This window comes from Peromyscus maniculatus, chromosome 10 (genome assembly GCF_049852395.1).
Source record: "Peromyscus maniculatus bairdii isolate BWxNUB_F1_BW_parent chromosome 10, HU_Pman_BW_mat_3.1, whole genome shotgun sequence".
In the NCBI taxonomy this organism is placed as follows: Eukaryota; Metazoa; Chordata; class Mammalia; order Rodentia; family Cricetidae; genus Peromyscus; species Peromyscus maniculatus.
In genome coordinates this window covers 85290272-85300916 of record NC_134861.1, presented here as the reverse complement: position 1 = coordinate 85300916, position 10645 = coordinate 85290272, and the positions used below count along the sequence as shown (strand labels likewise).

The 10645-nt window shown below is 38.6% G+C and overlaps 1 non-coding gene and 1 pseudogene across 1 annotated transcript; both read right to left on the bottom strand.

The window, feature by feature from the left end:
* Positions 1 to 8263: 8263 nt before the first annotated feature.
* LOC102916895 (exosome complex exonuclease RRP44 pseudogene) lies at positions 8264 to 10357 on the bottom strand (annotated as a pseudogene).
* LOC121821081 (U6 spliceosomal RNA) lies at positions 10348 to 10454 on the bottom strand. The gene has a single exon (XR_006061769.1). It is a non-coding gene; the product is annotated as a U6 spliceosomal RNA (small nuclear RNA).
* Positions 10455 to 10645: the final 191 nt, after the last annotated feature.

The window sequence follows — 10645 nt, the reverse complement described above, 5'->3', positions numbered from 1 at the left end:
AGGTATTAAACTTCTGGAAGGGGGACATCTACATGCTTCATTAGAATTCCTCAGGAAGACAGATTTGCTTCACAATTGTTCAATTATTTATACAAAAATGAACACAATATTCTTTCTGGATTTGGGGCAATAATGCAGTTATATATTTTATTACTCAAATTATTACAGTTTGAATATCCAGGCTCCTTTCAGGTAGGCTATTGTATCCCTTTCAGGTGTCTGCATTGTGGTGATATTTTGTGTATGCTCTAAAAAATAAAGCTTGCCCTAAGATCAGAAGACAAACCCAGCCACTAGTTAGTCATAGAGACCAGGCAGGGGTGGCCCACACTTTTAATCTCAGCACTTGGGATCTCATGCCTTTGTTCCCAGTACTTGGGAGATGGAAATGGGAAGAGTGATATGGCTGGGCAGAGAAAGGAATATGAGGCAGGAGGGCACAAGAACTCAGTCTTTTCGACTGAAGAGTTGGTGAATTGTACTTCGTGCCTGTCTGAAAACTAGGTGGGGTCACCTTCCTGAGACCTAGTTGAAAGTAATTCAGGCCATTTGATGTCTAGCCTACAGCTGTCTCCTGGGTTCCATCCTACAACACACTCCCTCCTGTTATGAGCAATGGCCACCGTGTCCTGGGGCACTTGTTGAAGTATCTAGATTTCTGTGCCCCATGACAAAAAAACTATAACAGGAACACATGGTTAGAAATGGGAAGAGACCATTTATTATAAAGTAGAAGGAACTCCTGAGAACAGGAGGGTGCTAGTGAGCTAAGGGAGAAAGCACCCTCCATTCCTACGCCCCACACCAACCCGGTCTCCACTGCCAACCAAAAGCATCATGACCTTTACTTGGACATTTCTACAGCACCATCTCTCCCTCAGTTGTATAGCATGATATTTTTCTCAGCATGCTCTGTTCATTAGATGAAGTCCAGATGAAGAAGGGCTCCCCATCTGTCTTTCTTTGAACACTGGGTTTGTTTATGTTATTCCTGATGTTTCAGTCTCTAACCCCTACTCTCCCATCACACTCTCATCCCAGTAGCATTTAATGCTAAAGTGTGGGGGACCTGCCCCACTTTACCCAGGGTACTCTTGAGGAGAAAGGGATAAGAAAATATCAGGTAGAATGATAGGCCTAGCTGATGAGAAGAAAGACAGAAACACAGGATAGGTTCGAGAGGACCTGGGTCAATTCCCAATGCCCCAGAACTTTATTCAAAGAGGATTTTTATAACAATGCCAAGGGACGAGGCAAAAGACCTCACCCTTGCTAGATACGGAAGTTCCTTTATTCTCAAAAATAAAAAAAAAAATTAAAAAATAGCATAGTGATAGTCAAATGTCACAAGCATTGAGATGAGGAAGTTGGGTTAAATAAGAGGATCCAATTGGTATTCCTGCCTATCACTTCTGTTCTAATTAATTTAATACGCACTATCAAATGCACATAACATTTAAGCATTAAAGAGTTGAAATATTAACATCATTGGTGGCTATTCAGAAGTAGATGTTAATTTGTGCATTAAAGCAAAGTGATTTCCATATACAATATTATGACAACAACATTGTGAAATTAAATGCATCCAGGGTCACTTGTGCCATGAGAATTGAGTTTTCCTCAATGTTAAAAGACCTCCTCTATCTTTTACAAATTACGTTTAATACTAGCTAATAAAATTGTTTACCACCATCTGAATTGACTCATATAAATTCCTAAATTTGCATTTCATACTGAAAAGTCAATGGACCTGTGCTGACTAGACCCAGTAGTAAGAGGCATGTAAAACCATTAGTTGGAGGAACCTGAGTTCCAATCTAGCTTTGATATCCATAAGCTGTGTGGCAGCTTGATCTCCTAGGCAGTGTGTTCCAGTGGTAAACTGAGGCCATTGATGAGGAAGCACCAAAGGTCTCATTTTAATCTTGTATTTTGAAAACATTCTAGAATCCATTTTATTTTCCTTTAAAAATATTATTATTATTATTATTACTACTACTATTATTGTTATTATTGTGTGTGTGTGTGTGTGTGTGTGTGTGTGTGTGTTTATGCATACTGGGACATGCAATGTCAGATTCTCTCCAGCTGGAGTTACAAGAAGTTGTGAGCTCCTGTAAGTGCTGGGAACTGAACTCTGGTTCTCTCGAAGAGCAGTGCATGAGGTTAACTACTGAGCCCTCTCTCCAGCCTTCATTTTATTTCTTTCTGATGACCCGGATATGTGTATAGATTATGACTGGATGAGTTAGACCTAACAGTTTGTTTTTAAAAAAGGCATGGGGGGTGGGGATTTAATGCCTCAAAAGTACAAACATGGAAGGTTCTTTAAAAAAAAAAAGAAAAGGTACATATACATATTCATTGAAAATGTATGTATATATTTATTTACATAAATATTTTAGTAAATGATTGAATAAAAAATAAGTTTAAAAAAATATAAAAAATAAAACAGCATAATGATCATGATAAAATAAAATTTTTAATGAAAATCAAAAAACAAAAACAAAATAGCCCAACACAAGAGTAAGCTAGATAGTCATTTCATAGTGTGTAGATAACAAAGGACATTAGAAATAGCTACATTTGAAACATGTGCATTATGATTTAAAATGAGTAAATATGTAAAGACATGACTATGAAATTTTTCCTATTTAGTAAAAGGATTGTCAACAATATCCCTCTTCCCTATTCTTGCAGCCACACTTGTAATGTGATGTTTCCCATGAATATTTATAGTTTTATGTGACACTGAACATGAACCAAAGAGCCATCTCTGGGCTGGTGTAGAGTGTTGTAACTGTCACTTTAAATTTACTGATTAAGGAACAACTGCATGTATCTGGTGAGGAGCCACAAACATGTTTCTCTATCACAATGGCTTCATTTGCAGGGTGGCTGAGACATTCAGAGGACATCCATATTTTAATTTCTGCAGCACCCCTTTTCCTTACTAAGCTAAGCAGATTACCAAAGAATGTGTGTGCCAAATAGTATTGCTTTGAGATTTAGATTTGTGTGGAGAGGGCAAAGAAGGGACATTATAATCACCAGCATTTGAGTGATAGATGTAGTGGGTAGATCACTGGACTAAAGAGACCTTAGTAAGCCTAGTGGCCTGAATGTTTTTAGCCTCTTTAATTGGTCAGGAGTGAAGTAAGACAGCTCTGCCAACCCATTTACCTCTACCCTATTCCTCTAACCCTACGAGTACTCATTGCTGTGTAATGAGAGAAGTGGGGGAGATCGTAGGATGGGAAATTGCTCATGGATGCTTATCACATGTACAACTCTGTCTTCACTGGTCAAGTTAAACCAGCAGCCAGTGAGTGTTCCGAATGGCTGCTTGACCCTAGGCATGTACAAGACTGAGTTTGGGATACAGTGAGCTCAAGACTTGACTTGTGCTTTTGCAGAACTCCTTATAAGCAGATGTAGAACACAAACTATGAATTTCAGTTGCATGGAAACATTAATGTAGCAACCTTAGTGATTTACAAAACAAACAAACAAACAAAACAGTAAAATCAAATTTTAAACAGCCCAAGAGAGACTCCAAAGTTTACTGACCAAAGTTCAGGCCTTAACCTCTGTTTACAAGAACAACTAACCTTCTGTCCTAGAGGACAGGACCTATGTGGTGACATTTGGAGACCCATGAATCCATATCTTCAGGCTAGTTCCATCCTGAGTGCCATTCCTTTCACTGTGTGAGGATATAGAATAACTGTGCCTCCAAATATCTATATTTTAGGGAAGCTTAGGTGTGGATTACAGACATTGCAACACTAAATTTGTCAGAAAGTTTATAAATGGATGGGATATGATAATTATGATATTAGAGTCAATATATTATATTATAGTAAAGGTACATGGAAATTAGAGGCTGGTTCATAGTGGAGAATCGGAGCACATCCTGGTGTGAGTCCAAGGCAGCTGTTAGACGGTGTAGATGGTGGAGGGAGACTAAGGGGTTATGATGAATCTAGTGAGGGGCCAGGGAAGGAGGTGAGTGGCACAGACAGCTTCTCTTACTCTTTACATCCTCTCTTTCTGTTGTTTCTCGTGATAACATTGTCTTGATTTTCTCCCATGCTTCTGGTCATCTGTTCTTGAATCTGGAATCTTTCTTAAGATTGCATCATGGATTTCTCTTTTATGTATCATTTTACTTTCTCCCAAGGCTATTTTTTTTCTCTTTTGAGAATCAGTCTTACTATGTAGCTAGACTGGATTGCAACTTGTGGTCCTTCTGCTTCAGACTCCTGGATGTTGTAATTACAGATATGAGCTACCACACTTGGCAATTTCTCCCTTCTTCATGACTCACAAATAATACTCATAGATGAAACCTTGTCTGGGACCTCTGTATCCTTTAATATATAATCATCTAAAAGAAATATGTTCTTAGAAGATTCAAAATGCCTGAAATTTAACATGTACAGACCCCACCAGTCATCTTGTTATATCACTGGTTTTTCGGCCAATGCTTTGCAACCACTGAGTAATAGTAGGATATCCTGATGGAAGAAGTCCTTTCAGGCCTCAGAAGATTCTTGAGGTTGTTTGGAGAGGGAATTCCTTAGTCACGGTTCTTCAATCATGGTCTAGCAGAGGAGGAAGACAGATTTTATATGATGGGCACATATTATCAGTTTGGTTGACCTCTGGGGAACTATAAAACTGAAGAAAACAGGAGATTTTCTAACATATTGTAGAGAGGGATTTTCTTGTTAGGTCAAAGGCCAGTATTATTCTTGGTCTCACTCTAATATTTCCATAGATGTCCATGTCTACACCATTGACAGGATTCAAGCTCTTCTTTTCTGTTGCCAGGATTATTGCATTAATTCCCTGGCCACTTTTCCTCATGCATTACTCTTATCTTTGTAACCTCTTCCCCACATTGCAGCTGGGTTAGTCTTGCTGAAGCATAAATCAGATTAAATCAGTGAGCTAATGAAGCCATTCAACAGTTTTTTAATACAAAATGAAATGTTTACTGTAGCGAATATGCGATACAAAGCTGTCTTCTATACAACTACCTCATCTCACACCAGGCCCCCTAGAACCCTGATTGACCTTTCTTAGTTTTTTTTTTCTTTTTAGTCTTGTTCTGCTCTTCTTTTACCTTAAATGCTACTTTCCCTCTACTACTCATGCTCATTAAAAGCTTATATCTTCCATGACCCTTAGTAAAACCTCTCAATCTCCCAGGCCAATGGTGTTCCCAGTAATGGTTGAATCAGGAATACTGTTTTATCCTAATTATCTGTGCGATAGAGTTTATCAGTCATCATTAATAACTCATTCACCCAGATATCTTGTTGCATTCTTCAGAGATATTATCTTTTGAAGGAGCTTGTACTAGTAAAATAACCATATCCCCACACTTAGCTTGGAAACCCAAATAATTGAAATTTCAGTTTTTCTTTTCCACCGGCCAGCTTACCTTTAATTTCTTTCCTAATGTTCCCACAGGAAGTTCCACTCTTTTCTAAGGTGGGATCTACTTCTTTGATTTGCTCTTTGGGGAAACTTTTGAAATGACCTGTCTTTTCATCCTCCTACTTCCCGCAGTGTTCTGCCTGCTCATGACATTTCTCTAGCCACGCCCCCACTACCTCCCAAATGTTGCTCCACAAACACAAATTTATCCAGTGAACGCACACTCTAAATTGTATAGTCTTCTGAGTTGCATAGGTGCTACAGAGGTCGCACCCACACATCCTTAGACATGAGATCGCTGTCTGGTTCAAGGCCTCTGCTCTACTATCCTAGCTACATCATGTCTTCTCCATGCACCGTGTCTTGCAATGCTGCACTAAGGCTGCACTGGAATTACTTTCCGGGGTCCACCTGTCTCTCCTCTTGGATGGTGAGCTCCTTGAAGCCAAGAGTGTCTTATTCATTTCCTATTTTTGTATCTTATTCACTGTATTCTCACAGTCTGGAACACAGCCTGTGTTACAGTGTCCACTCAGCATCTGTTGAGCATGAGTAAAGCATGGGGTGATACTACTTAAAATAAGAATGAAACGTTACTTTGTGCCTTGTGCTCCCTCAGCAGGACACCTTGCTGGTTGATGCCAGGGAATGTTTTCTCTCAGATACCATCACTCCTGATGTGCTTATCTTGGCCAGTTTCACATGTAATCACAGAAAGTATTTGGACTGATGAATACAGCCATCTGCCTTTAAAGCAATACAAAATGTCTAACTCACATACTTTTAATATGTAACTGTAGTAAGTATAGATTTATTAGAACTATTGAAAGATCAATTACATGCATTTTAGCTACTTATTTAGGCTTTTGGTGTTAAGAACACTGGTGCAGTCACAACCACTAATCAGGCCCATCCGGGAAGGAGTGCTCTAGAGTCAGAAGTTACTCATATTGTTACACATTCTATTTGAGTGCAGACTTTTGTCATGATATTATTCCCTGAAACTGTTTTGCAAAAAACCCTTCAAATCCATGTATATTATTTTAATAAAGGTTTTTTAAAAATCAATGGCAATATCACAAAAAGTCAATATGAACAATTCAATACTTATATACCCAGTAATATTTTACAATCATCTTTCCAACATTTATATTATATAGCTTACAATAATTAAGCTACAGAGGCATCTCTCTCTAATACTCTAAAAGAAATATCATGGACAATTACTTATTTGTTTTATGAGAAATTCACAAGTGATTTATGACAAATAATCCATTTCTCATTGTTATACTGCTTATAGTTATTTGCAAAACTCAGACATTTCAGGACTTAAATTTCAAGTTTTAGCTGGGTAATAGGTTAGGAAGTTTTAGGTAAGGACTGGCCTTGGGAGATTATAAAACATTAAATGCTAGCTAGGCAGTGGGGGTGTATGCCTTTAATCCCAGCACTTGGGAGGCAGAGCTAAGCAGATCTCTGTGTGTTTGAAGCCAGCCTGGTCTACAGAGCAAGATCCAGGACAGCAAGGGTACTCAAAGAAACCCTGTCTCAAAAAACAAAACAAAACAAACAAGTAAAAATCAAAAACCAAAAAGAAGAAAAAAGAAACAAAACAATAAATTCCAAATCCTTAGAAATGAGCATAAACAAGTATTACCTTTAATAACAATATTCTTTTTTAAAAAAAAATTCCATTAATTTTACACAACAATCAAAGATTTCCCTCTTCCCTCCTCTGCCTCCCCAGCTTCCCCCTCCCAACTCACCTCTCACTCCTCCCCACAAGAAGGCAAGGCCTCCCATGGGGAGGCACATCCAGTAGAGGCAAGTCCAAGCCCCTCCCCCTGCCCCAAGGCTGTGCCAGGTGTCCCATCACAGGTAGTGGGCTCCAAAAAGCCCTCTCATGCACCAGGGATGTATTCTGATCCTACCACCAGGGGGCCCCCAAGCAAATCAGGCTACTCAACTGTCTTGCCATGCAGAGGCCCTAGACCAGTCCCACGCAGGCTCCTCAGCCTTTGATCCAAATTTCATGAGTTCCCACTAGTTTGGTTTGGTCATCCCTGTAGGTTTCCCATCATGACACACACACTACCACGAAAAGATAACAGGAATTAACAATCACTGGTAATTAATATCCCTTAATATCAATGGACTCAATCACCTATAAAAAGACACAAGCGCCGGGCGGTGGTGGCGCACGCCTTTAATCCCAGCACTCGGGAGGCAGAGCCAAGCGGATCTCTGTGAGTTCGAGGCCAGCCTGGGCTACCAAGTGAGCTCTAGGAAAGGCGCAAAGCTACACAGAGAAACCCTGTCTCGAAAAACCGAAAAAAAAAAAAAAAAAAAAAAAAAGACACAAGCTAACAGAATAGATATGAAATCAGGATCCATCCTTCTGCTGCATACAAGAAACATACCTCATCTTCAAAGACAGACACTACCTCAGAGAAAAAGGCTGGGAAAAGGCTTTCCAATCAAATGGACTTAAGAAGAAAGCTGGTGCAGCTATCCTAATGTCTAACAAAATAGACTTCAAACTAAATTTAATCAAAAGAGATTGGGAAGGACATTACATACTCATCACAGGAAAGATCCACCAAGATGAAGTTTCAATTCTGAACACTTATGCTTCAAATACAAAGGCACCCACATATATAACAAAAGAAACGTTAGTAAAGCTTAAGTCACACATCAAACCCCACACATTAATAGTGGGAAACTTCAACACTCCACTCTTACCACTGGACTGATCTGCCAGACTGAAAATTAACAGAGAAATAAGGTATGTTTCTGATGTTATGATTCAAATGGATTTTTTTCCTTTTGATGTCTTTAATACAATCCCTTCTTTCCTATATAATTGGATATAACTAAAATTCAAAGGCCATTATCTGTTTTTGTAAGAAAGCAGACATTTCCACATCTGTTTTTCCTCTGAGGGGTAATGCCTTGTTTGAGAGAAACATGGGCAACAAAGATTAAGGATAATGATGACTGAACTTACCACCTTTTAACAAAAATCACAATGTTCCCATTCATGTCAAGATACCTGAGATTTTGTTTTCTTATCATCCCCAAACATTCACAATTGTTTGAGGACCACTAGTCAAGTACAGGAGTCTTTTGAAAAGATATGTGAACACAGTGCTGCAAATAGGCAAATTAAATTGGTAAAAAGATCAAATACACTGACAGCTCAAGATTTAGAAAGGCTTGCTCTTTGATTCTAAAATGTTATTTTCCTCAGAAATTGACAGTTTTCCCCCATAGTCAATAAAGTACTAATATAAAATTAATCTGCTCTTCAATGAGCAGATGAGTACTCCATTTAAATGATCATCACCGATCCCTGAGGTCGCTATTCTGCTGCCATTTAAGTGATGGATATTCAAGTGAATTTTTCTGCATAATTTGTGTTGTTGCTGAAGCACAGTGTAAGACAGATTCAGTCAGCAACTCAATAAAAATGCAAATTTCTTAAAATTATTGAAATGTACTTAAAAGTAAATAACATGCACACGAGCTTCTAAGTGTGCTTTCAATTTTGTTGTTGAAGGTAATCCATCTTCGATGTTTTCTGTTGCACATAGCTACTTCTCAAGTTTCCTCTTCTTCCCCCCTGGCCCACTGAGATCCATGTCTGAAACATCAGGAGGAGTATTTATTCCTGGTATCTGTGGTTCTACAAGGGCCATGGGGATTTTTTGATGTTGAAGAGTTGATGAATCTAATGTGATTTTCACTTTAACTTTATCAAACACATGGAACACTGTACCTTCTATTCTGAGTGAAGGTATCTCATCATCATAAGTAACCCGTGGCTTTGGTTTATCTTTTTCTTCAAAAAAAAAAAAAACACACACACACACACAAAAAAAAACTGTACCTTCTAAGCCATACTTTGGAATTAACACCACAATTGCATTCTTTCTTACAAAGAGAATATAGGCTTCTTCACTTACTATTCCTTTGCTTTTGAAAAACAACTGGGTATGAAAAGTTACTGATGCACGCTGAGCATACTGAGCCATTTTATGCCGGAAATTGAGATTTTTACATATATCTGAAAGCTTGTGTTTATCTGTCAGCTCTGGATAAGTACTATCAGCCCCAATAGCCACAGCCAACAGCCGATGAACAATTATGTCTGCATATCTTCTAATGGGAGAAGTGAAATGTGTGTATATTGGGGAGGCTAAGCCATAGTGATGAAAGTCATTGTCCATCGCAGAACAGAAGTAGACAGCTTGCATCATACAGCGAGTGGCCAATATCCTTAAAAGAGTGTTCAGGTATGGGAAATCAGGGGATTCAGCCAGGTCCAAAGAATCAGCCTAAGACTTAGCTGTGTCAGTCTTAATTTCCAAATTCTTGGACTTGGCTGCCTTAACAAGAATCTCATAATTGGAGGGAGGTGGAGCTGGATGTTTTCGAAGCAGAGCATGTTCAGAAAATTCTTCATGAATCTTTTTTGCAACAGAAATATTTGCAAGTAACATAAATTCTCCCACCATGGAATTTGTTTCTCTCAGCTCCTTGGTCTGTAGATCTATTGGATCGTGAGTTTCACTGTCCATGTGGAATCGAACTTCTGGAGAAGACAGAGTCAAAGCCCCCTTTTCAATCCTTCCTTTTTTTTTTTTTTTTAGAATTTTAGCTAGTTTATTTAATCCACGGAGACTAGTGGTGATATTATCATTCATAGCTGCTGATCAATTCTCATCTGTGCTTCAGCATACGTAAGAGAAGCCTTTGAATTAATTACACTTTTGGTAAATCTTGTTTTTAAGGTTTCAGCATTATGATTCATTTCCCAAATACAGGAAAATGCCAACCTGTCAACATTGGATCTTAAGGAACATAAGTTAGAACTAAGCAACTCTGGAACCATGTCAAAAGAATATGGAACGCTTCACGAATTTGCGTGTCATCCTTGTGCAGGGGCCATGCTAATCTTCTCTGTATCGTTCCAATTTTAGTATATGTGCTGCCGAAGCGAGCACTGAAATGGATTTAATCAATATCTATAGAACATTCCACCCTAACAAAATAGAATATACCTTCAACTCAGCACCCCATGGAACCTTCTCTAAAATCGATGACATACTCAGTCACAAAGCAAATCTCAACAGACACAAAAAATTGGAATAATCTTCTGTATTCTATTGGACCATCGTGGCTTAAAGTTAGATTT